This window comes from Gallus gallus, chromosome 2, assembly GCF_016699485.2.
Source record: "Gallus gallus isolate bGalGal1 chromosome 2, bGalGal1.mat.broiler.GRCg7b, whole genome shotgun sequence".
Taxonomy (NCBI): domain Eukaryota; kingdom Metazoa; phylum Chordata; class Aves; order Galliformes; family Phasianidae; genus Gallus; species Gallus gallus.
In genome coordinates, this window is record NC_052533.1 from 145966568 (window position 1) to 145991774 (window position 25207).

The window sequence follows — 25207 nt, forward strand, 5'->3', positions numbered from 1 at the left end:
TGCCTCACAGTGATGTGCATTATTCATCCCATAAATTTGTTATGGCTCCAGCTCCCAAGCTTGAGTGAACATTCATCTTTCTTCCTTTACATATATATTCAAACAAAGCTGAGCTGTGGGCTGGCAGTAAAGAAATAAGACTCACATTATTGGCTTTGCATTAGGTTTGTTTATAAAAGACAAGGCATATTAATCATAGATATCTACGCTGGGAGAAGCATGCAGCAATGCAGGAAATGTATTCATTACAAAAAGCAGGATGTCAAGCAGACTAGGAGGTGCCTTGGATTGATGCACTGGCTTCTCCCTCATAAAGAATGCTAAACAAGATTTTCCTCCAGCTCAGACAGAAAGCACAAATTAACCCTTTACTCTTCTTGGTCCCCATGGAGTAGTAGAAAGCTTTTGTTGTTGTTTTTTTTTTCCTCCGAGTTGCCAATTAATTGAAAATTTTCACTGGTGTGATAGCTGGTAGGTAATGTTTTAACAAGGGGTTGCAACAAAATACAGTCCATTTTGCTCCCAGAGAACATGTCTGTCTCACGTGGATGAGCTAATCAGCAGCTGAAGGCACAGGGTGGACAGTGTGGTTGAATGAACTTGAAGGCTAATATTGCCTTGACTTTTTAATTCTATGCAGAGTTGGTGATACTCCACAAGAAAATAACTGTGAAGTGGTAGGGAACCTGTCCTTAAGGCAGAATTTTTCTTTAAAACAAGGAGGAAACATTACCATATTCAACATATGCACATTGCTCAGGCACAATTACTGCAGAAAAACACAGTGTGTTGATACAAACCTACCATTAAAAACACAGCGCTACACCACAAACTTTCTGCAGTGACAGACTGGAAGAAAGAAAGGGATTCTGCTGAGAGGAATTCTGTTTTTTGAAATCACTGAAGGAAAGTTCAGCTATTAAGAAGAGCTGCAAGAAAAGCTGTGTAGGAAAACTGGATTTAATGCATTCCAAAGGAGAGAAATTTGAGCAAGGATAACTTAAGGTGATTTGGTCCTAAATTGCTTCTCCCCAGGAATTCTGACCAAGACAAGGCCATCACATAGTTGCAAAGATACCTTAGTGAAAATATGTGCTATCAAAAGTAGGTTAAAAGATGCAGCAAGAAGGCACAGATGCAATGCTAGAACAAGTTATCTCTTCACAAGGCTGTCATGCTACCATGTGCTAGTGTGACAGGGTGACATGGCGTAAACACTGGTCACCTGTTAAGCACTCAGGGGAAAACTGAGCTCATTTTGGTTTTATGTGTCCCTGTACATTTAGTGATGCTGAAGTGGTTGAGGAACAGCTGTTGATAGTGAAAATACTTAATGGCTGAATGAAAACAATCCTTCATAGAGGTGATTTGGAGAAGTCAGCCACAGGGTATTTTTGCAACTTTATTGAGAATGCCACAGGCTGACAAAACTTGATGCTCAAAGAAAGGAGATTCAGAACAGATCAAGACATGAAATTTATTTATACTAGAGGAGAAGGAAACACACTTTTAAGATGGGAATCATCTTACATTGAAGAAAGAAGCAGGGACCTCCAAGCTATTCTTTCTACAGAAGAATAGTTGAACCAGCAGAAGATGCAGACTGGCAGCTGTCTGTGGCCCTCAGAAGTTGGTAGATGCCAAGGAAAAATGGTTTGTGGAAAGGAGTGAGGTGACATACAATGAATAAACAATGGACTTCCTTTTCCAAGAAAAACAAGTGTGCAGTCCAGATGGGAATCAATGACCAGGACCATATAGACATGCATTTATTTTCTTTTCAAAATCATGATTTTCATCTTTTTTCTTCTTGATTTTGTCAAGCCTCCAAAGTCCTCTGGAGAATTTTCCTCTTCCATCTTCACAAAGTCAACTATACTTTCAATACTCATGTAAGGTACTTGCACAAACACACCAAAGGCCCAATCCTGCAATTTCTGTCTGAAGAGAGCTCCTATTCCAGCAAATGGGTATTTTAATTGTGTAGGGTCCACAGAAACAGGCCCAGCCACGTGTGTGGAAAGGTACATAGGTGTATATTAGCGATATTTAGCGACAGGACTTGAGAAAATGACCTCAAGTTGAGCTTGGGGGAGATTCAGGTTGGATATTAGGAAAAAATTATCCTCCAAAAGAGTGATCAGGTGCTGGAATGGGCTGCAATAAGAGGTTGTTGAGTTGCTGACCCTGGAGGCGTTCAAAAAACATTTAGATGTACCAAGGAACATGGTTTAATGAGGAAATACTGGTAGGTAGATGGTTGGACTGGATGGTCACGGAGGTCTTTTCCAACCTTGGTGATTCTGATTCCAGAAAGATGGAAGATTCAACTGGTCATGGAGCTTTGAACATCATAAAGATTGAAAGAGTATTCCCTTGCATGTGACATGAAATCAAAGCAAAGGAACTTTGGAAAACCAAAGGAACTTAATCTTCTCCGTGGTGGCAGAAAACCACAACATGTCCTTCGTTTTGCTGATATTAAGCTTCCTCAGGTCAGCAGTATCTGACAGATTAGACCTAGCAGCCCAGGCAGTTCTCATGCACACGCTAATCTACTTACATCATCTGTTCTGCAGTATAAATAAAGCAGAGAAGATGATCCAGAGGACAGAAAAGCAAATAGCAAGTTCTATCTTCACTTCTTGTTCACGTACAGTGGAAATATTAACCATCTGTCCCTCACCTTCTCAAGATAAATTTTGGCTTCTCATACACACAGTGATGCATCCTTAGATGCTCACGATAATCATCTATATTGGAGGTCTAGAACTTTCTTGACCTAGAACTCTAACCAAGGAAGTCTGACAAGGAGCCCAGCTAAGAAGGAGGGTAGTGGAACAAGCAGACAAATGAGTCACTACCTTCTCACTGTCAGCAGCAGCTGCAGGGCAATTCAGCTCAATAGTTTACAGGTGTCTTCAGGAACAACAGTCATAAAAGAACTCCCCAAATATGCCCTTTTTTTCCTTTTTTTTTTCTTTTCCAGTTTTTTTTACTGTTCTTTAAATTTTGTACAGCAACAGTTATCCAATGAAAGCAGGAATTAAAGGAAACGAAAGGAAATGAGAGACACTGAAGGAAAAACAAACATAATCAGCTCCAGCTGCAGCTCAATTAAACAACTGTTCAGAGAAAACTACTCATTCACAATTTACTCACAGAAATTCACTTTCTTACATTCTCTTCAGGATTTCAGAGCCACAGAAGTACCCTGCACTTTAAAGCCCTTTACAAAGTAATTTAAGGCTGTATGAGTTGTGCAAGCAAATGGCAGCTCCTTCCCACACGGGAAGCAAAAAACTAAACTCACGTTTCTTCTTTTCAGGAGTCCCCAGGTCTGCTTGCGTTTTCCTCTTAGAGTTTTTTTTGCAAGCATGTGCCTTCACCGTTTTTTTCCCCACCACATGTCTTTATTTCATGTCCTCCATGCCCGCGATGCTCCTGATGTTTACAGTTTGCCCCAGAAATGTCCTCTGTGCCCAGGACTGAGAGATGCAGTAAACCTGAGTATGCCCAGCTGGTACCAAACAACCCAGCAACACAATTTAAGGTTTAAATACTTTTCCTTCAGACACTGACATTAAAGTGTTTGTTCCTGAAATGATCTTCCCAAGAGATATGTAACTGCTGTTCATCAATTTGTCTCGTCCCAGGAGAAATTAGCTTTTATTCCAGCATTAGCTCAAATGAACAGTGTAAGCAGCAGCAATGAGATCTGCCAGACCAGAGAAAAGCGCAAATCACAGAACCACAGAGTTGTAGGGGTTGGAAGGGATCCCTGGAGATCTAGTACTACTCCAAACACTGTATTTCTGCTTCTCATTCTTAAATCCCATTGCCACTGTGATTAAAGCGTGTCCTGCAAATGCTCTCCTTATTGCCTGATATGGCACAATAATCTATCAACATGACAGAAGAAGACCACTGGATTCTTTTCTTGCAGTTTTCAGATATTTTTTATAACATGTCATTGCTTGAAAAAGCACAAAGTCAAAACAGCATGGATCTAAGAAAAATTTCCTGCAAATATTTTTCAAGCATAAGTAGGGATAAAATATACCACATCTCTGGAGAGGAGAGGAGAGGAGAGGAGAGGAGAGGAGAGGAGAGGAGAGGAGAGGAGAGGAGAGGAGAGGAGAGGAGAGGAGAGGAGAGGAGAGGAGAGGAGAGGAGAGGAGAGGAGAGGAGAGGAGAGGAGAGGAGAGGAGAGGAGAGGAGAGGAGAGGAGAGGAGAGGAGAGGAGAAATTCTTGTAAGTTATAAAAGATGGACAGATAGGTAATATACGGAAGAGGAGACAGTTTATTTTGTCTAAAATCCCCTTGTGACTGAAATATCTGTCAAGGCTCACAACAAAATTTGAGTTTTTGGAGAAGACAGGATATTACTAGACCACTAACAAGCTTTAGAACAGCCTGGCAAGGCCAAGACTGACCTGTATTTTCAAGGCAATGCCTACCTTTCAAGTCTTCATTTCCAGTTTCTGGATACTGCATACTACAGTACCTTCTTTCAACACACGATACCATGATTTCCCTAGTCAAGCATAACTACATTGACATTGCCTTCCTCCTGCTGTTAAAAGATAGCAACTAATGAGATTCTATTCCTGTATTTTTAATCAGAGAAAAAGCAAAACCTCTAGTCCACTTAAAATGGTGGAGGAATAATGAATTTATAAAAGATGAAAACAAGAGATCCACTGTATAATCAGTGTAATTACCAGTATTTGGAACCTCAGTTATAAAAGCATATTTGTGCTATTTTCAATGTCTGAAAATTACTGAAGCCTAAACAATGCTATTTCTCCCAACTCGCTCTCTTATTAGAATTGCCTACTTGCTGATTCACATACTTCTTTCTTGACTGAGCACAATTATCTCAATTACAGAGCAAGACGTGGGAGCAAATAATATGTGCAGTTTGGTTATTTATTAAGGCCAAGTTCCTGAGAACGGTGTGGAGCACAGTCACACAGTGCCTCTACATCAGTGAAGAGCCTTCTACTTTACACCAACGAAGAGTCAACAAAGAGGACATCCCTCGTGTTAACCTAGCAATATATACCATCTTGCTCTAGGTATCCTCCACAAATACATCTTTTATCTGTCCTCACAATCCTTCAGCGCCCACTTGCCATCACACTTAATGTCCACTTAAAGTGTGCAAGATTTATAAAATTCCCAGTGACCTGTTTCAGCTCAAGCATCTGGATGGTGTCACATACTAACGGAGACCCTTGAGGAATGTGCTGCAGCCAAATATCTCATGAGAATATTTAGTGGATGGCAACCGTACACAGAGCAGAGGGTTGAAACTAGATGATGATCTCTGAGGTCCCTTCCAACACAAGCCATTCTATGCCTCTATGATTACATGATTCTATGAATATCCATGCCCTCAGTCTAGCCCCAAGCCTTGGACAGATGTTTCCCCACAATAGGCTTGCGGCTGTTTTTGCCTTCTTCTGAAGCAGCATAAATTAAGGATATAGGAGATTCAGGAAAACATAACCAGTAAATACTCAGTTCCTTGCCAAAAGCTGACCCTACAGTCACAACAGCTCTGTTGATTAGGCTCTTCCCTTGGCATACAGAGAAATGAAAAGTAATGACAAGACCTTGAATCACCTACACACATCTAAGAGCATCCTAGGTGTGAGGCTGCTGAGATGGTGAGAAATGTGTTTTTGCAAAACAGGCATATTCATTACAGAAAACAAAAAAAAAAACAACAAAACCATAAATATTTTAGATTTGCTCTACAGTAAATTGAGAATAATAAATTAAATCTGGGAAAGTTTCAGAGGGGAAACACAAAACAAAATAGAATGAAAAAATATTGCCAGCATTAATTCAGAGCTCTGTGTCCTGCACGCACCTGTACATCACTTTATTTTCTATTTCTAAATTAATCTTTCTTTGCTAAGGGTCTGAGGTCTATTGTTGTTTTCCCATGAATTCAGGCATGCTCCTTCCCTCTCCATTTTAAAAGCCCCCAGAGGCTAATCAGGCAGCACAGGACATCCTTGGCAGAAAGACTGATGGGACTGCTCAAAGACATTTCTCTTACTATAGCACTGCTTTGTCCTGTACCTATTCACAGCTACAGTCCTTGGGAAAGCGGCTGCCTTGCCTGGCATATTGACCAACAGGAAAGTGCTGTGCACACCCTTTGGAGCTCTGCAAATGTCCGATAAATATTCATAATAATGTGACTTAACAGATGTTTTCTATGTTTAACTACTTTGCTTCCACATAGTAAATTTCAGGACTATAAAAATGACTGGAGTGAGCTGAAATTTTAAAGAGGTATTATTGATTCCTATTTCGGCATGAAGAGCAGAGTAATTCTTGGCAAAACATCTTACTGAATTTGTTCTCTTTAAATTGCATTTAGTGCTAGTAAAAGGTGATCAGCTGAGAGCACTGGAAACAAAACTTCTGAGAGGCATATCTTCCTTCACTAGGAAAACTGTATCTGCCTAATGTGACTTAGCAACCCAAAATGAAAGGGAAGGCATGGAAGTTTACAGGCTTTAGGTTAGCTTAAAGGCAATAATAAACCTAAGATTACCATGAAATCACCAGTGCGAACTCACAGCTGACCACTGCAATAAGGCTTTATTGTGGTTATGGGATGAATTTGCTCCTTTTAATGAGAAGCCAATTAATGAAAACGGCACAGAGCTTGCAGCAAGGGAAGGGCAGTGAAAGCTCCGGTAAATACGCTTTTCCATAACGTTACTTGTTTTACACAGCTGTACAAAGATGAAATGATAGTTTGACCATTGCCAAGGAAAGCCATTGAGTGACTTTTCTCACAATGTGGAGCTCTGCTTTCTCTCCCAACTTCTAAAAGACACTGAAACTGGTGAGAAATGAGCTCTAGAAAGCTAAGCAGTAAGACACATAGCATCACAGAATATCCTGAGTTGGAAATAATCCATAAGGATTATCTAGTCCAACTCCTAGAGCGCTCCAACCAGCAGATTACATTGAAGGGGGTTGTGCCCTCATCTCCAGATGAAACATATGTTGCCTCTATGTTTTGTTTTTTTTTTCAGCAAGCTGAAAAAAAGCATTTACAATCATAGAATCATAGAATATCCTGAGTTGGAAGGAACTCAGAATGATCACTGAGTCCAACTCTTGGCTTCACAGAGGACCACCCGAAAATCCAACCATATATCTGTGCTGTCCAGATGCTTCTTGATCTTGCCAAAATGTGTCTTCACAGAATCACAGAATCATAGAATCACCAAGGTTTGAAAAGACCCACAGGATCACCCAGTCCAACCATCTACCCATCACCAATAGCTCTCATTAAATCATCAGTCCATGCCCTTCATACTTTGAATGGATGACCATCTTCTTTCCAACCATCCTATCACACAGAAGTGTGCACCTGAATCAATCCCTGAAGAAGCCTGAGGGCCATCTGTAGATGTGAAAAACTCAGAAACTGAAAAACTGAAAAAAGTCAACAACAGCAGCATTGTGCACTGCCCCATTTCTTAATCTAAGAGGTGTGAGATGCATCAAGCAAAATACACTTGAATTGTCTCTGGGTGAGAAACCATTATCCACTGGCACCAGCACAGAAGCTGAAGCAGCAGTTGACTATATCTGTTCTTCATTTTAACTCTTCCATCATCACGTGGCACAAGCACAGGAACTTTTCATGCTATGGGAGAACTGGAAGGGAGCACACATTTCCTTAGCCCTTTCTTTACTAAACTGGAATTTACAAAAAACAAAACAAAACAAAACAAAACAAAACAAAAATAAGCAAAACAAAAACTCCCCAAAAACAACATAAAGGAATAATGTTAAAGACTATTCTAAATAATATGAGCGAAGTTACCATAGCAAATTGGGGCATCTGTGGTTTCTCTGTGAAAAAGCAATGACTAATGGATGTGCTCATGAAGGGTGTGTGATGGAAGTGGCAAAAATCAGTGTGGCTGTATCAGAGCCATGAAGAGATACCAAGCCATCCACTTCTCAGAAAAGCTGTAAGAAATTGTATAACCTGAGCTACTAAAGCCTTCCACCTGAACATTTTCTTTTTCTTTCCAAGTTCAGTTGTCACACAGCCTCCTATATTTCAGTACACTGCTGTATTGTCCCATGCATAGATGTATTTTCTCTCTGATGCACTAATAAGTTGTCAGAAAACTTGGGACCATTGGTAGAACGGGGAACATATGAAGAATTCCTCTAAATGCAGTAATGATTTTTGGAAATGCTCCAAAACACCTCTTGTATGTCTTTTCATACTACTAATATCTAGAGGTATGAAAGGAAACGCAAGAAGGCACAGACCAATGTGTGCCCCCACTGCATCCAAGTAACAGTTCAGCTGTGCAAACACTGTGAAATGTGGCACTTGGAAAATAAAAACACAATTTGAGAAACATGAATGAGTAAGAATGGAAATTACAGGGCTGCCGTGAAAAATAAGTGGAAAACAATGGAGTTGCAAATGGGGAGAGAAAGAGAGAGAGAGCACAAAACTTACGATAAGGCAAACTTTTCCAGATGTGAAAATCAATTTTATTCTGAAACTTCCCTGCCTTTTCATTTAGAAAGCAATAAAATTCTATTTGTCCCCTGTTCATTTTCTACATAAAATGCCACTAAGCTACTAGCTTTCGGCAACCACACAAAACGTAATAGGTTAGGACTGCAGCCTTAAAATATGTTAGGGTTTTTTAATGAAACCAATTTATATCAGTTTGTGCCAGTGAAAGGGCTGAAGCAACTTAATTTAGTTTCATTTTCCACACATTTGTGACCAAAGCTAGGATTCACTTATTTCTAATTCAGCACTGCTTCCACATGCCTGCTTAAGCCGTTTCTAACTGATTTAGCTGGTGACCTCCATTAAATAGCCAGGTGTTTGGCTCTATTAACGGAATAATCTCTTGGTATCTACACATCACTGCTACAGCCACCTCCTCATTTGTGCAGTTTTTATTTGTATGCATGCTCAGTCCGAAAACTGAGGTCTCTTAGAAAAAGAGGGGGAAAAAATTCCCCTTCTTTGACAGCAGGCTCAATATATGGCCAAGCAGGCAAACTGCATTTTGGGGTGCATTAAACACAGCACAGCCAGCTGGTCAAATGAAGTCATTCTGCTGATATATTTAGTGATGGTGCAGCCTCACTGTGAATACTGTGTACAGTTCTGGATTCCACATTATAAAAGGGATGTTTAAAGGAATCACAGAAAGGCTTGGGTTGGAAGGGATCTTAAAGCCTACCCAGTTTCATCCCCATGCTTTGAGCAAGAATACCTTCCATTAGATCAGGTTGCCCAGGGCCCCATACAGCCTGACCTTGAGCACCAGGGATGGGGCATCCACAACTTCTCTGGGCAGCCTTAACAGGGCCTCACCACCCTCTGAGTAAAGAATTTCTTCCTAATCTTCCCTGTTTTAGTTTAAAGTCATTCCCCCTTGTCCTACTGCTATCAGACCACATAAAATGTCAGCATCTCTTCTGTTTATAAGCTCCCTTCAAGTACTGAAAAGCTGCAGTGAAGTCTCTGTAGCCTTCCCTTCTCCACACTGAAGATGCAGCCAGGATATGGCTGGCTTTCTGGGTTGTGAGAGTGCATTGCTGGCTCATGTCCAGCCTACCATGCATCAGTACCCCCAGGTCCTTTTTATCTGAACTATGACCAGTCATTTCATTCCCCAGGTTGTATTGGTGGTGATGGCATCCCTTCCTTCTTTGGATGACACCCCTTCCTTCTGTCGTATCAACTGCACCACTCAGCTTGGTGTCATCAGTAAACTTGCAAATAATTGAAAGTATCCAGTGGACAAAGTTGTTCAAAGGGCTGGCAGACATGCCCTACAAGGAGCATAGGAAGACACTGAAGTTGTTTGGTATGGAGAAAAGAAGGCTGAAAGGCAACTGCATTGCTCTCTACAAGTTTCTGAGAAAGGGAAATAGAGAAAGAGATACCAATCTCTTTTCTCAAGTAACTGCTGAGAGGACAAAAGGGAATGGCACAAAATTGTGCCAGAGGAGGATCAGACCAGATACTACAAAACATTTCTCAACAGTGGAACAGACTTCTTAGAGATGTGGTCATTCCTCCATGCCTATCAGTGTTCAAGAAGCATTAGGAAAATGCCCTCAATAGTATGCTTTAACTTCTGGTTAGCCCTGAAGTGGTCTGGCAGTTGGACTTGATGGTCTTTTCAGCTTCCTCTCAACTGAACTATTCTATTCTAGTCTAGTCTAGTCTAGTCTGTTCTACTGCATTCTACTGTATTTCCTTTCCAATTCTAATCCTTTCCTATTCTAAATTAGCACGATAAAGCCAGCTATTCTTGTAGCTAAAATATATCGACCAGTATGTATGCATCATCAAAATAATCTGAGACTTTAATTAAAAAAAAAAAAAAAAAAAAAGCAGATTTTCAGGTCCTAGTTCTGAAATAAACTGAGTAATTTTTTTTTCTTTTTTTCCTGTCTGGACACTGTTCCTTCGCTTTACTGGAGCTTTCTCCTAATTTAGATCAGTGTGATGTCAGTCAAACAAGCTCTATAGGGAGAGCACATAGCTTTTATTAGAGTGCTGAAAATAGCAGAGGAAAAGAAGCAGAAAGCTTTCAGGCATATAAGCCCTTCTTCTGGCCATGGTGTTCCTCAAAGAGTCTCTGTTTATTTTGTTGTTTTTGTTTATTTTTTGAGATTTATGGCTCAGTCCAATAAAAGGCAAGACTACAAAGAGTCTCTGGCTTTAATCTCTGAGCTACAACCACAACAACACATTCAGTGCAGCATCAGGTGCGAATAGTTGGCCCATTTGTTTCATGCTCTCTCTTGTTGTAATGGTGGCTCATTTCAAAGCTTACTACAAAATATAGTGACTCAGAGAGCACCAGTGCTGTCAGAACTGGTTTTCACAAGCCTTCTATTGTGTGGGTTATTTCACATCTAACAGAATGAACTCAGCCTGTAGCCATTCTCTTGCTGAAGGTGATAGCAGTATTTCTCCTCTATCTGGGTACAGGTTTTGCAAAACTTTGTGGGAATGTACAAAGGAAGATTTTCCATTTTCACAGTACCTACAGACACCAACCAAGTGGTTGTAAAGCTACAGATAGTGGATTCTAAAATTCAAATCCCAAAAGGCAAACTGTTTGGAAAAAGTAATGGGAAAGGAGTCTTCACCCATCTGAAACTCTGACCCATTCACAGACATTAGGGATCGCTCTCCAATGGCTTCTTCCAACCTGTGGAAGGAGATTCATTTCATCTCCAGTGGAAAAACAGCAAACAAACTCACATGGTCATTCTCAGGGTTCTTTCCAACTGTATTTTTTTTAGACTGAAAAAAAAAGAAAAGAAAAAAAAAGTGGTGATGATTGTTCTCATCTTCCAACTACAGAATGGAAATGGTCAAGTGGACAACTTAATTGTTTCTTCTATACAGACTGAACTATGTTTTTGTCAAAATGTTAACATCTTCATTTAGTACCTGACAAATTCAAGTGCTTGTTCATTGTGTTTGGGAAAGCAAAACAGAGATATTCTGCTCCAGTTATACTAATTTCCTGTGCAGAAAGCTCCTTTCAGAATTCTTCACTCAATTTCTCTGTCTCTGTCTGTCTCTAATTGCTGTTGCAATCAAAAAAAGGCCAGAAATACAGTTGTTTTACTTTCTCCATTTCTTCCTCTAAGACAAATTCTACCACTGCATATAGAAAAAGTTTTCTTTTAGAGTCAGTGTTATAAATATCACCAGGGATTTGATTATCAAGATGTCCGTCCTTTCTCCTTCTCATATACTCATCGGTCACAGACAGCATAAAGAATATATATTAAATGGCAGTGCTGTCGAAGACGCACTAGGCAGAACGCAGCATCCACCTTACTCTAGCTCCATCACAGCCTGCAGAGCTAAAAGAAGTGAGAAAAAAGAAACTAATACACTTCAGTAAAATCAATCTGAGTCAATGTCTCAAAGGACAAGAACGTCAAGTGGTGAACATTGATGTAATGCCAAAGGCTGAGCCTCAGACAGTGTGTGCAGCTGTGAACCCAGTCCGAGGGGAGGAAGCTACAGATATGGGATTAAATATTGCTTTATCTCGTAGACTCTAGTGACACTTCATTAAGTTTGAAGGGATAGCAGCAAGGATGTCAAACCTGACATGCTTCTTCATTTGCTTAAATCTACTTGAAAAGTTGAAAACCTGAGACTTACAGTTCTTCAAAAACTAAAACTCTTGTAAAACTCTCCCAGTGCCTCTAGCATTGCTGGTAAAATACAGAGCTCAGATCCAGGAACCCTGTTTTCTGTTCCTGCTCATTTGATCTCGCTTGTTATCCTTTCTCCTCACAGTACAGCAACTCACTTCAATTAAAGCTTCATTAAAACAACTCTGCCATAATCACCATATGTTACTTATATATTTTTAAAGTGTATCTGTTATCGACTGTTCAAAATACAAGTGGGCACTTTATATGTCTCTATTATATACTGTACATACACTATTTATGGTATTTTTAAATTTTCACTTATCTCAGCGTGGAGCAGAAGGAATTGCTGAAGTCATCTCTCCATCCTGTTCACAGTTATATCCATTTGTGGATTCCCAGTGTTGCAGTATCTGTGTTGAAACAACTGCTGTAGCTTCAGGTTTCAAAAAGGGCTCAGGTAAACAGCAGTGGCAAGGTGAAGGGGATGACAGGAGCAAAAAGAGAGAAACAAACAACTTTCTACGTGAAAGAAAAGAATCCCCTTAAGCTGCATTAGTATCAGGAGACATAAGACTGCTGGCAAACAGCACTAGTCCCTATTGACCGATCTCTCTGTCTGCATAGGTACATAATGTAGCATCATTAGTTTCAAAAACACTGCATGCTAGTGATAATGGCGTCCAGTATTCACAACTCTGACTACTCTGCTCCTTTTCAGGTGTTCAGTTCTTTCTCCTACTTTGCTATTTTCACCATTATGATGTCCAGAGGACCAGAAAGGGTCCTCTGTAACAGGGCTGGATTTGTGTGATGGGCAGTGATTTGAGGAGGAAGGAGCAGCTCCAGCAGCTGCAACAGCCACACCACAGCTCTGCAGTCCATCCTCACCAGCGAGCACAAGCTGGATATTGTGGCACCACTCCAGCAGCCGTTTGATGGCCATATGAAATCATTTTCACAGCAGTGGAGTCCAAATGAAGAGGAGTTGGTGGAAATGCCTGGGATTTTCTTGGCATACTCCTCGATATAGCCTGTGGTTATGTGCAGATGGACCAGCTGATAGGATTATACATTTCATATGATGCAAAATATAATAATGATATACAGCAGAGATGTTTTCAAACCACTGTATTTATACCTGAATTTATTTTTCATTTTTCTGGAGCCTGACTGAGTCTGAATCAAGGATACAACTGGTGCATAACAGAACAGGGAACACTCTCAGATTCAAAGCTCCCAAAAGAGTGATGGTTCCATGGATCTATGGCCCTGGCTCAGAACCTTGCATGCACATATACACACCTAAAGCCCAGGGGCACTAGGAACTGGACTGGGTATTCAATTAGACCACAGAAATGAACTTTTCTCCATTTCCCCTAAAAAAAAAAACCCACAAATGTTACGCTATTATGCCAATGCCAATGGTATCCATCATTTGGATGCCATTATGCCAGCTCAAGAGCAATGACAGTTGGGGTTCGGAAACAGTTAATACAAAACAAATCTCTTTTTTTACTGATGATGGTCGTATGATACAATCCTGAATACATCCTGCTGGTCTTCCAAAGATTCAGTAAATGACATATATGAATTATTCTGCTACTAGGAAGAGTAGATAAGGATTTTTTTGTTTGTTTGTTTTTATAAGCTGATAACTTGCTATTTCTCCTGCTGAAAACTGGTTTTACGTGCTGTATCTGGATTCCTTGTTTGTATACAAAAAGAAGCATTTCATTAAAAGAGAAAATAACATCCAAATCTTTCTAGGGTAGCTAAAGAGAATGTGTGTGAGGAGAGAGACAAAGGAAAAGAAAACAACAACAACAACAACAAAACAGCCAACCAGTCAAAAAACAGCAACGAAAACCAAAAAGGAAAAATATCAATCATACAAAACTTGGAAGAACTAGTCTGATTTATTAGCAGTAATTGCATTTAGACTCACATTATTACTACTTATTATTTGTGTTGCAAAGGAAACACTCATCTAGACAAATTAATACTTAGTGTATCCTCCAAAAATATATCCAATGGATGAACAAGGTACTTACTAAGGGAAAAAAAACCCAGTCAAAACTGTTCTCCAGGTTATCTTTAAAAAGCCTAATGGCATCATTTTTCTTTTGCACGGTGCTTCAAACTTGTATCTCTGTGGAGCGCCATGCAAAGCTTCACTCATGCAGGAGCCACATATAGGTTCACAACATAATTCAGTCTGGAAGAGACTTCAGCAAATTTCTAGTCCAATCTCCTCCTAGAAACATTTGAGTAGGAAGAGACCTTTAAAGGTCATCTAGTCTATCCCCCCTCCAATGAATAGCGACATCTCAGCTTGATCAGATTGATCAGGTACTCCTGAAAGTAGAATTGGCTACAAGGTCAAACCAGGTTGGCCAGGGATCTCTCCATTTGGATCTTGAAACCTTCAAGGAGGGAGTACACAACATCTCTTGGAAGCCTCTTCTAACCTTTGACTGTCTCATGGGCAAAAGGTTTTCCTTAAATTCAGTATGAACTACATTTGTTTCAGTTTATGTCTCATGTCTCAACTTGGAAATATGTTTTTCATGTTTCTAAGATGCACCACTGATCTTCTCATATATACAAACCACTGGTTCATGCTCAGCTCCTGTTATATGAATGTCACAGCATGCCCTGTTATAAACAACTAATACTTCCTATATGCAAGGCTTTATATTTGCCCTGGTGGAATCTTATCTGATTCTGGTCAGCCCACCCCTTCAGCCTCATCCATGTCTTTCTGGATGGCAGGCCTAGGCTCAAGCATGTCAGATGTTCTTCCTCCAATTTGTTGTCATTGAAAGTGCAATCTGTCACTTGTGTAGTGTCACTGACAAAGCTGGAATCACAGATTCATTTGTATTGGAAGACTTTTAGAGGTCATCTAGCCCAACTCCTCTGCGATGAACACAGACACCACAGCTTGATCAGGGTGTTAAGAGCCCCACCCAGTGTGATCTTGAATGTCTCGATCTTAAACTGGACAGGTCCCATAAGAGATCCTCACAACAGTCTTCTTGGTATAGGTCTCCAGGTTGATTATGACCCATTTGCCACTAGCCTCTAAGTCCAAACATAGAGCTTTTGCCCACAAGATGCACACTTATCCAGACTGCAACATCCTAACTTGGATGCAAATTCACTGTGGGTATAATGAAAAGCTCTGCTACAATTCAGGCAAACATCTTCTGTCCCTTCACTATCACATAAAATTATTTTATCGTAGTATACATTCATACCCAGAATATGAGATGTGCAGATCTTTGCCTTTGCTAAGACAAAAGCCATATCATGTTGAATTAAAGCACACACATTTTTTGCTCTACCACCTCATGGCATCTAAATGCAAACAATTTGTTGTCAGTTATTAATACATTTCCTATTTAGAAACAAAATACAGTTTAATACAGAGTAGGAAGTCATATTCGTTCTTTGCAGAGGAGAAAGACCAGATGCCTGTCACACTGGACTGTTTAATCCACAGTTACAGTCGGCATGATATGAATAAAAACCCTTCACAACCATGCTGCAACTCTGATTTCACAGTTCAAAAGGGGTCATCGAAAAACAACAGAGAAAAAGATCAATGTAAAATCATGCCTGCACTTGAAGACTGGCTTTCATGGGAAAGCTCTGAGAAATCAGACAGAAAACACAGCTAAAATGACAGTTACACAAAAAACAATGCAGAGCATCTCAGGAACAGCTCTTGAAACTATATTAATTTCTCTTCTCTTTTTCCCAATGAGATGCTAAGATAGCAAGTAAAAACAAGACTTAAAAAGTATATGGGTTCTAAGTGAGGAAAATTTAGAACTGAAAAATGTATGATGAGTATACAACACGTAACCCAAATCCTCAGATGTGTAGCACTTGATAAAACAACACAATATACCACTGAAAACTTTGACACCAGAGCTCATGGGCAAGGTGCCTGTGGTTTTATTAGTCAGATATTGGATAAGAAGAGGTGGAGAAAGGGCTGAATTCAGGATTTTAGTGTCTTTTGATTGGTTCTGTACACAACCTTGGGCAATCTCTTTAACTTTCTATTAGTTGTCATTAAACCAGAGACACATATACTCCTTCCCTCTCTTTTATCTTGACTATTTCATAGAATCATAGAATGGTTTGGGATAGAATGGACCTTTAAGATCATCTAGTTCCAACCCCCCTGCTACAGGCAGGGATACCTCCTACTAGACCAGGTTGCTTAAAGCCCCATCCAGCCTGGCCTTGAATGCCTCCAGGATGGGGCATCCACAACTTCTCCGGGCAGCAGCTGCCAATGAGACACTGGCAGTGAGACACTGCCTTCTAGTAAAGGCAGTGAAGAACTTCTTCCTAACACCTAACTTAAATCTCTCCACTTCTAGTTTATAGCCATTCCCCTTGTTCTACCACTATTAGACCACACAAGAAAGTTGGTCCCAATCCTGCCTGTAAGCTCCCTTCAAGTACTTTTCATGGACTGTAACATCGGCACATTAAAACTGTACTATATAAGCACATTCATCTTTCAGTCCCCCAAAATCTGAGAAACCACATGTACAAAACCATCTCATTTTCACCAAGTTGCTCCTGTGAAAACACAAATTATCTTTGTTTTTAATTTCTCCAATATTTAAATTCTCTTGGAAATACCATGAGGACTTCAAGGACTTTACTTGAGTTACTTGCATATAACATCAATTTACAGTGGGGTAAACTGAAGCATTAAATAACATGTGAGGACATGACAGATCAGGTATACCCTATCTTCAGTATTCCACAAATCAACCTTTTTTCTGGAACATTTTCCTTGTCTTTGTAGAAAGAGTTGGTGATTTCAGTAGATCTCTACAGTGCAACATGCCAGGCCAAAGTCTACTACAGAAGATTTCCAACAGCCAATGTCTCATCTTGGCTTGAACCCAAGTGGCTAAAACCTAGCCCCGAGGATTCTGGATATGACGGGATGTATTTATTTTGTATTTAAGGAATAATGCTAGTTAATATTAGACCTTGCTCAATTTGAGAATCTTCCCCTTAATGCTGGCAGTATTTACAATGAATATTCAAATGCTTTTTCTACTGACCAAAACAGACAAACAAACAAATAAATAAATAAATGCAGTTTTAGCTGAATAAGGCATTTCCTAATGGTGCTACAGGACCTGGAAGCATTACAGCTAATTGAGCTTACTATTCATAGAGCAGACATGCAAAGGTCAAGTTGTCTTAACAGCTTTTACACTGTCAAGCTATGTTTGTTCTTGAATACATACATCAGTCCTTTTCACCCAGACAAATAATGGCTAAAGTTTACCAAGCTTCAAGAACCAATTCCTTTTTTATGTTGTAGTAAAATAGATAAACAAAGGCAGGCAGCAAATACCAAGTATATCTCAATTATTATGTGAGATCCGTGTTTGCACAAAGAGATTGAGACATGCTATTTTGTGTTACTTTTCTCAGAAAAGTTCTGTTGTGAATTCCTGCAGCCTAGGGATGCAGAGGGACAATTAAGTCATCTAAATTAATCTAGTCTGTCTGCCTTTGCATCACACATTTCCTATGCATCAGGTATAAATCACTTCCTCAGAGAAATTATTCAACAAGGCTTCCACCCAAGTATGGAATGCATCAGAAGAGCACTGATGAAAAAACAGTGTTTCTTTGGTAATAACCACCAGCTGTTCATTACACTTACTGTTAAAAATAATGAAGTATGTGTCTTCCCTCCACCTGGAAAGTGTCTGGCTCCAGCTTCTAAACATTGATTCTTCTTGTTTTTTTCTCTCTGAGAACTCTGAATGCTCAGTACTTTTTAATCTTTATTTTTACTTTCATTTTTCAAGGACCGTACCAGAGCAGTGTAATAACATTTCCTCTCAGTCTTCATTCTGATAATCTATATGCATTTCTAGCTCCTTCATATGTTGTGTCATTTCTAACCTTGAATTTTTCAAAATCCATTTTAAAATGTAAGAGAAACAGATGTCTATCCTTGACCATTCTAATGTAGAATTAAAACCTCCCCCTGTAGCCACTGGACAAGGTTGGCCTGTTCCAGATCATAGGGTGGAAGTATTCTTCAGAAATAATACTTCATGTTCTTTTTTTTTTTTTTTTTTTTTTTTTTGGCAGTGGGGAGAGACAGGCAGCAGATGGATAAGACTGTTGTGGACCATCTCAGACAGGGATAAATGTTGAAAATAGATGGGACAAACTGTTCTCTAAAAGTGTCTGTTACTGTGTACAGACTGAAAGGAAAGCATTGGCTGTAAGTGTGAGAGTACACTTTTACAATGAAAGCAATTAAAATGAAGTGAGATAAATCATATCTGCGTGACTACTCCTCAGGGGAAAATCTCCAAATATCTCCCATATATCTCCCAATATCCAAAAATACAGGTCTTACAGTACCGTAATAAGAGGAAAAAAATAGCAAGAAAACACCACAGTCATGAGATTCAGTAAGAAAGTCAGGCACTCTTGTGAAAACTTCTCTTTTGCTCTAGCATCAAAGTGAAGAGACTTGTCCCCTGAACCAGCTCACTACATGGGATGCTTTACCTTGAGAGATAAGTAATCCTTGTAAATGTAATATTCAGTATCTGGAACCAACAGCGTTAATTCCACTGGTGTTTTACCCATGACTTCATGGGCACTCCATTCTGAATCCCTAAGCCATGCTGATATGGTATCTCAGTCTTGACACCTATGATTGCCAAATTGACTATCTTCACTCGCAGGGCTGGAAAGGCATTATTTGGCTTTCTCCAAGCTTTAATTCCTATAAATTGCATGAGAGGCTGCTCCTTTCCTGAGCTATTTCTGTTCCAACCTGACAGGAAGGTAACTAAAGTGCAGGTCTATTGATTAAAAATCCTTATTTCCCCCCCTGTAACAGCCTAAGGCATTTAATCAATATGGCAATGCCCCATATCATGGACCAAAGGCACAATATCCAGTGATCATAAACTGCCTCGAAGAAGTGGTGTAAAATGATTTTATAACCTGACACCTGCTGAAATGTCCATTCACGGTGGAATAGATACATACATTTCCTTCTGCAAGCCAGTTACATAAAAAGAACTAAATATCACAGAGAGCAGCTGTATAGTTTCAGTTTGACAGAAAAGGCCCCTATGACATTATGATTTCACATACATCAGTGGGACGCAGATTTTGCTGCAGAACATCTATACAACGTGCCATATATTTTCTGAAGGCGATGCACAAATACATCCCAAGAGGAGAAGAACATGGCAGTCTATCTAACGCACTTATATGGCTCCTGCCTTTGCAACAGCTGAACTGCCCACAAATTTATTATTTTTCTAAATATAATTCTCCTCACCACCTTTTTTTTTTTTTTTTTTGAGATCAGTGAGTATGTTTATCATTAGGACAGTAGATCTGATCTCCATTGAATCAGTTTTTCAGTTAAACAATGCCACATAGAGTCATTATTCCTGGCGCTATTCAGGTACTGGTAAATGTGAGTTTTGGGTTAGGCCCTGGGAATAACAACCTCCTTCCACTGGGCTCCTCACACGACCAACAGCTGTGGCTGTGTTTTGTGTGCACAAAGCTCTCTGAAAGTAGTGCATGATGGTTCTCTCTCCTGCCTCCCAAATTGCTCTTCTGTAACAGACAAATGTGGCACATTCCGATAAGTTTGTTTTATTCCTTATTGTTTCCTCTTAGCCCTGTAAGAATGGTGTTGTGCAGGGCTTAGTTCTTTGTTATTTAATGGCATTTGGGACTAATTTATCATAGAATCACAGAGTCATAGAACAGTTTGGGTTGGAAGGGACCTCAAGGATCATTAAACTGCAACCTCCCTGCCACAGGCAGGGCTGTCAACCTCTACATTTAATACTAGACCAGGCTGCCCACCGCCCCATCAACTTGGTCTTGAACACATCCAGAGACAGGGCATCCACAAGTTAGGTGGGAGAAAAAGTCTGTCTGTACTTTCCTGAAAGTCTCAAAGATTAGTCATAGTGCATATCTGTGTTTTACAGTGAGCTATATCTCTATCCTACTGCCTTATCCACCGTAGTGCAATGCTGACTGAGTTCTGAGTTTGCCCTGTCCTTGGAGACATTCAAGGTCAGGCTGGATGGTGCTCTGAGCAACGTGATCTAGCTGTAGGTGTCCCTGTTCACTCCAAAGGAGCTGGACTAAATGACCTTTAATGGTCCCTTCCAATTCAAACTCTTCTATGATTCTGTTATTCTATGAATGTGGTGCTGCAAATACACCTGTATGAAAATCAAACAAACAAGACACTAATTAATTCACTTGGGAAGTCATTAGGTACTGAATGTACAACTTCTGTTCATTTAAGTTACATTTCATCAACAAAACTTCATGTATATAATCATCCGTTCCTCTATACATTCATTTATCTTTCTTCAAACAAGTATAAAAAGGCACCTACAATTTTAAAGAAAATCCTTCCCACTGAAGGTTTGCCTCATGTCACTGAGATAAAAAATTATGCAGCACAGAAATTGTTTGAATGAAATCCCCAGTTCATGACTGTACTGAACGAGGAAAATGTTCAAAACTTGTGCGCCTTCTCTTATTTGGGGATAAGGGAAGGTGAATGTTTATAACACCCTTCCACTTCTCTCCATCTCCTATTTTAGAACTTCCAGACAAGTTTATTTGGTCATAGTGTATCTCTATTAAGATAAAACCTGGCCAATACAGAAGAAGAAAAATGCTTATCACTAGGATGTTTACTTGGAAAAGGCAAGATGTAATTGCCAGCTTGCACATCTCTTGTGAGATCTTCTGAAAGCTATCCTGGAAATCTATGGTAGTGGTCCAGAAAGCTAGCATATCTTGATAGATCAGCACTATAAAGAGGTATCTGTTAGATTCAGGAGGCAGAACAGCTACATCATAGACATAAGAATGTAAGACACCGGGCGTTGCAGCGAAGTCTAGTAGCTTAAGTACCATGGATTGCTCTGATTTTGTCATCTTGTCTCCTGTCCAACAACTAGAGTGGGAAAATTGATTTTCCTTATGGAGATCAACTTGGGTTACAGAGGGTCTAAAGGTAGACTGTGTGAGTTTCAACTCATTTGGCTTTAGAAATCTAAAAGTGAAGTGATTAACCAAATTAAATGTCCTCAAGAATGTAAGTCATTGTAGCCTGAAGTGGATCTTCAGAATGAGGATGGTGACTCACCCTCTAAAATCACTAACCTTTCTCAAGTGAGTGCAAAGCAAACCTTGACAGTCAGGTTAGCAAAAGTTTGGAGTGAGATAAATCCAATCAACCTAATCAGCCTCAGCTCTCTGCAGTCAGGAAGAGAAACAGGTTTTCTAAGTGAGCCGTTCATCTGATAAATTTTAGATGTCTCCTGTGAGGTGAGATGAACTTCTGACTGTTTGTAAAATTAACCTTGGTCTGAAAGAAGCATAAATAGAAATTTATGTATGGGAAAGTATAAGAAGAAGCATTAGAGAAAGGACTACAAAAATGACACTCATAGATAACTCGAAGTCACCATGAGCTAGTGTTGTTTGTCCTGTCCCACACAAGATGACCTGGCCACACTATGCGATGCACCTGCCTCATTGATTATGGTGTTATGATTAAGTGAATCGATTAAGGTATGTGGGCGTTGAAGGGTGGGCAAAATCTATGAGACACTGTGTATGAGTGAGAGCAAGTCACAAAGATTAGGTCTATTTAAAATAAATAACATTTCCATGTTTCATTGCACTGATTTCCTAGAAGTTTTGTGTGAAAATATCTATTTTCATCCCTTGATTACAAAACAAGATTAGGTAACCATTTCAGGTGGAGGCATCTAGCTGAGTATTTGCTTTATTTTTTTTATTTTATTTTTTTTGTGGTTCAAGTGAATTATCTTTACATGCCAGTTTTCCAACTCTGTAATGAAATAGTATTTCCTTTTTTCTCATTCTCAAGATTAATGAGATCGGTGCGCTCTGGCACTTTGTTACATGGCCCAACGTGATGTTCGAGATGAAAGCATAAGCCTTCATGGCCTTAGAGGAGATACTGACATGCAAGTATGGGACGAGTAAGAAACAAAATTTGCAAAGAGACTGAGTTTCTTGAGATGATCTCACCCTTCTTTAGTTTTAAGGAGTGTTTAAGGAACTATATCTATACCAGTAGCAATAATCGTTATACTGGAGTGATATACAGTTGAAAAATGACCTACGATGCATTTACATTTTACTCACAATTATTTCTTTTTCCTTTAAACATTTTGCAATAGCTCAAATGCTCCCTTTCCACTCCGACCTTACATTTATTCTGTGAGAAGACACTGGTTTAAATTTTTGTCCAAGGTTATTTTCTTATTTCACAATAAAATGAATGTATAATAGAAATACAGAAGAGAGACTACAGCATGTGTGATGAGAAGGTGAAGATACATAGATTTAAAAGGACTTCAGAGAAAACCAGCACTTTCCTTGTAAAGGGAAAAAAATCGACAATTGAATTTACAGTTTTCAGAAGACAGCAGGGATGGGACATAATGTCATAATACAAATTTATAATAATCAGATCAGCTCAATGACACTTGCAAGAATGCTGCCTTTAAGAGAGTTCTGAGTTGTTAAGGCCCATTGTACCCTTTACTGAAATACAGATCCTGATAATTTCATCTGGTGCACCTGAAAATTAAAAGTGTCAGCTCTTTTGAGTGGGGGGATGTTTCCAGTCACAGAGCATGAAGTTCTGCTTTCCATGCCCTGGAGCAAGTACTTTTTTCTGCATTTACACCATCAGTGCTACAGAAGAAACTGGAGCCAAATTTCTTCCTTCAGTCCTTTTCCATCATTTCAAAAAATCTACCACAAAAGAGAAGCAAAGTGAAGTGAAGAGAACCATAACAAAACAAATAAGGAAAATAACCTCATTATGTGTACTCATTCAAAATTGATACTGGGGAATCTGACGCCAAAATCCACCCTTGTTTAGCTGTAAATTGAGCTACAGAAACCATCTCTAATTTAGCTTTGTAACTAGTCCATATAACAAGGATCCTTTGTTTATTTGCTTTGTTTTCCAACTCCTTTTTGGTCAACTGCTCCTATTTTTCAACATACAGCATAACACACCTCATCTAATCAACAGAAAAAAATTCTTAACAAGTTCTACTTTTATGGATGATTCTGTGTTAGGAGGTGAACTGGAAATAGCAACGGCTTGGTTTTTAGATACGATTGTAAATGGAAATAAGCACAAGCAGATATAATTATGGAATTTGTGTGAGGAAGGAGAAAAGCTGCAAGATAAAAGAGAAAGAAACAATTGTTTTAATCCTATTAAGAACCTGATTAACGCAATTAAAGAACCTTATATTTCAATTAGGCTATGTTTCAAGCTGCTTTACTCAAATGCATGTCTCCCTTTGGTACCATTCTTTAGTGTACTAAATATGACATGCAGTTTTGCACCAGTATTGAAAACTTTCTGTCTCACATAATCCAGCAAAAACTACTTTTCTTCAATAACTTTCATATTTGGGCTTCAAAGATGTAGAAATTCAAGACAAGGGTACAAGTAGAGTATGTCAAACAGTCAGATTACTTCACTAGGGTGAAAAAGCAACCACAACTGTGTTCTTCCTTTTCATACGTTCATAGAATCATTAAGGTTGAAAAAGACCTCTAAGATCACCAAGTCCAACCATCAACCATCCTCACTAAACTACATCCCTCAGTACCACATCCACATGTCTGAAGACTTCAAAACAAGCAGAGGAATGATATTCAGTAAATGACAGAGATTGGTCTAAAAAAAAAAAACAATGCATGGATTTTGTGTATTATTCTAATTACTGAGAACAGCTGTGTCTCTTGCTCCCCAGAAGGATGGAGAAGGATTTGCTGAGGCTCAAAACCCAGCCCTGATGCATCAATCTCATGCCTGTCAGTCACGGCTGTGACAAGGATGGGCAGGAGGGCAGTGGTTACCTGCCTTGAAGAAGAGTAGGCAGTTGACTGTTTTGCTTGGTAAACATTCAGCAAGTTGCCAGGGGGAAAATGTAGATTATTTTGCAGCACTACTTGCAGTACTCACTGTTACATTTTTGACTACAGATAAATGAGGTAGAAAGACAGTATGGCGGACTCACACCCCAAAGCATGCCACAAAAAGAAGGTAAAAATAGGTAGGAGAAAAGGAATGAAAACTGGAAGGTGCTCTGTGAAAATGTTTTCCATCCTGTACAAAGTTGAGCCCTGTAACCTTGAATGTAGTCTCCCTCACCTTCATTACACTCCAAGAACAGATCCATGCTGGGCAACTGTACAAAAGGAAATTCATCACCTTCATTTAATCTTTTGTTCACTGAGACCCAGAGTACACCACACTTGCACAGTATATAGCTCTTTTATTTCTAATGACGTTTGGTACTCTAGATAACCTTTGGTAAAGGAGGATGGCACAAATTTTCATGACTCTGATTTTCATGATTTCATTTCTTTTTTTTTTTTTTTTTGAAAATCATTTTCATGATTTTGAAGTCTGAAAGCTCCCGAATTACACTATTCTGTCAAATATAAATGTGATTTTGAAGGTGAAACATGTTGACTTTCACACTACCACTTCTAGCACTCCTTGAATACGGAGTAACATCTGAAGAACTTCACCAAGTGAAAAACAGGAAATACTGTTGATTGTGAATGTGAGAAAAAAAGCTTGCATGACGAAATATCAAGGAACTTTCTAAGTGCTTCAGAGAGTCACAGTATTGCAATTGGTTCTTCGTGTTCACTCCTCAGTTTGAGGTAGATTTGAGTGTAAAAGCACAAGGGGAAAGCAGTTTTTCTCCCTGAAAGGCAATTTTCTGTTTGGTTGGTAGAGAGAAAAGAAAAGAAAAGAGAAAAAAAAAGAAAAAAAGAAGAAAAAAGGAAGAGAGAAAGGAAGAAAGAAAAGAGTGAAAAAATAAAACTATATAC

General features: G+C 39.4%; 1 protein-coding gene across 14 annotated transcripts in view; it reads right to left on the reverse strand.

Annotated features, from left to right (window-relative positions):
* The window catches only part of TSNARE1 (t-SNARE domain containing 1), a 483485-nt gene that overhangs the window by 138293 nt on the left and 319985 nt on the right, over nt 1-25207 (reverse strand). Inside the window, exon 13 of one of the 14 annotated variants that reach the window (XR_003074076.3) lies at nt 11313-12639. The exons of the other annotated variants lie outside the window; for them this stretch is intronic. The gene's annotated coding sequence lies outside the window, so the exon portion shown is untranslated. The remainder of the gene's footprint in view (nt 1-11312; nt 12640-25207) is intronic. 14 annotated transcript variants of the gene reach the window in all.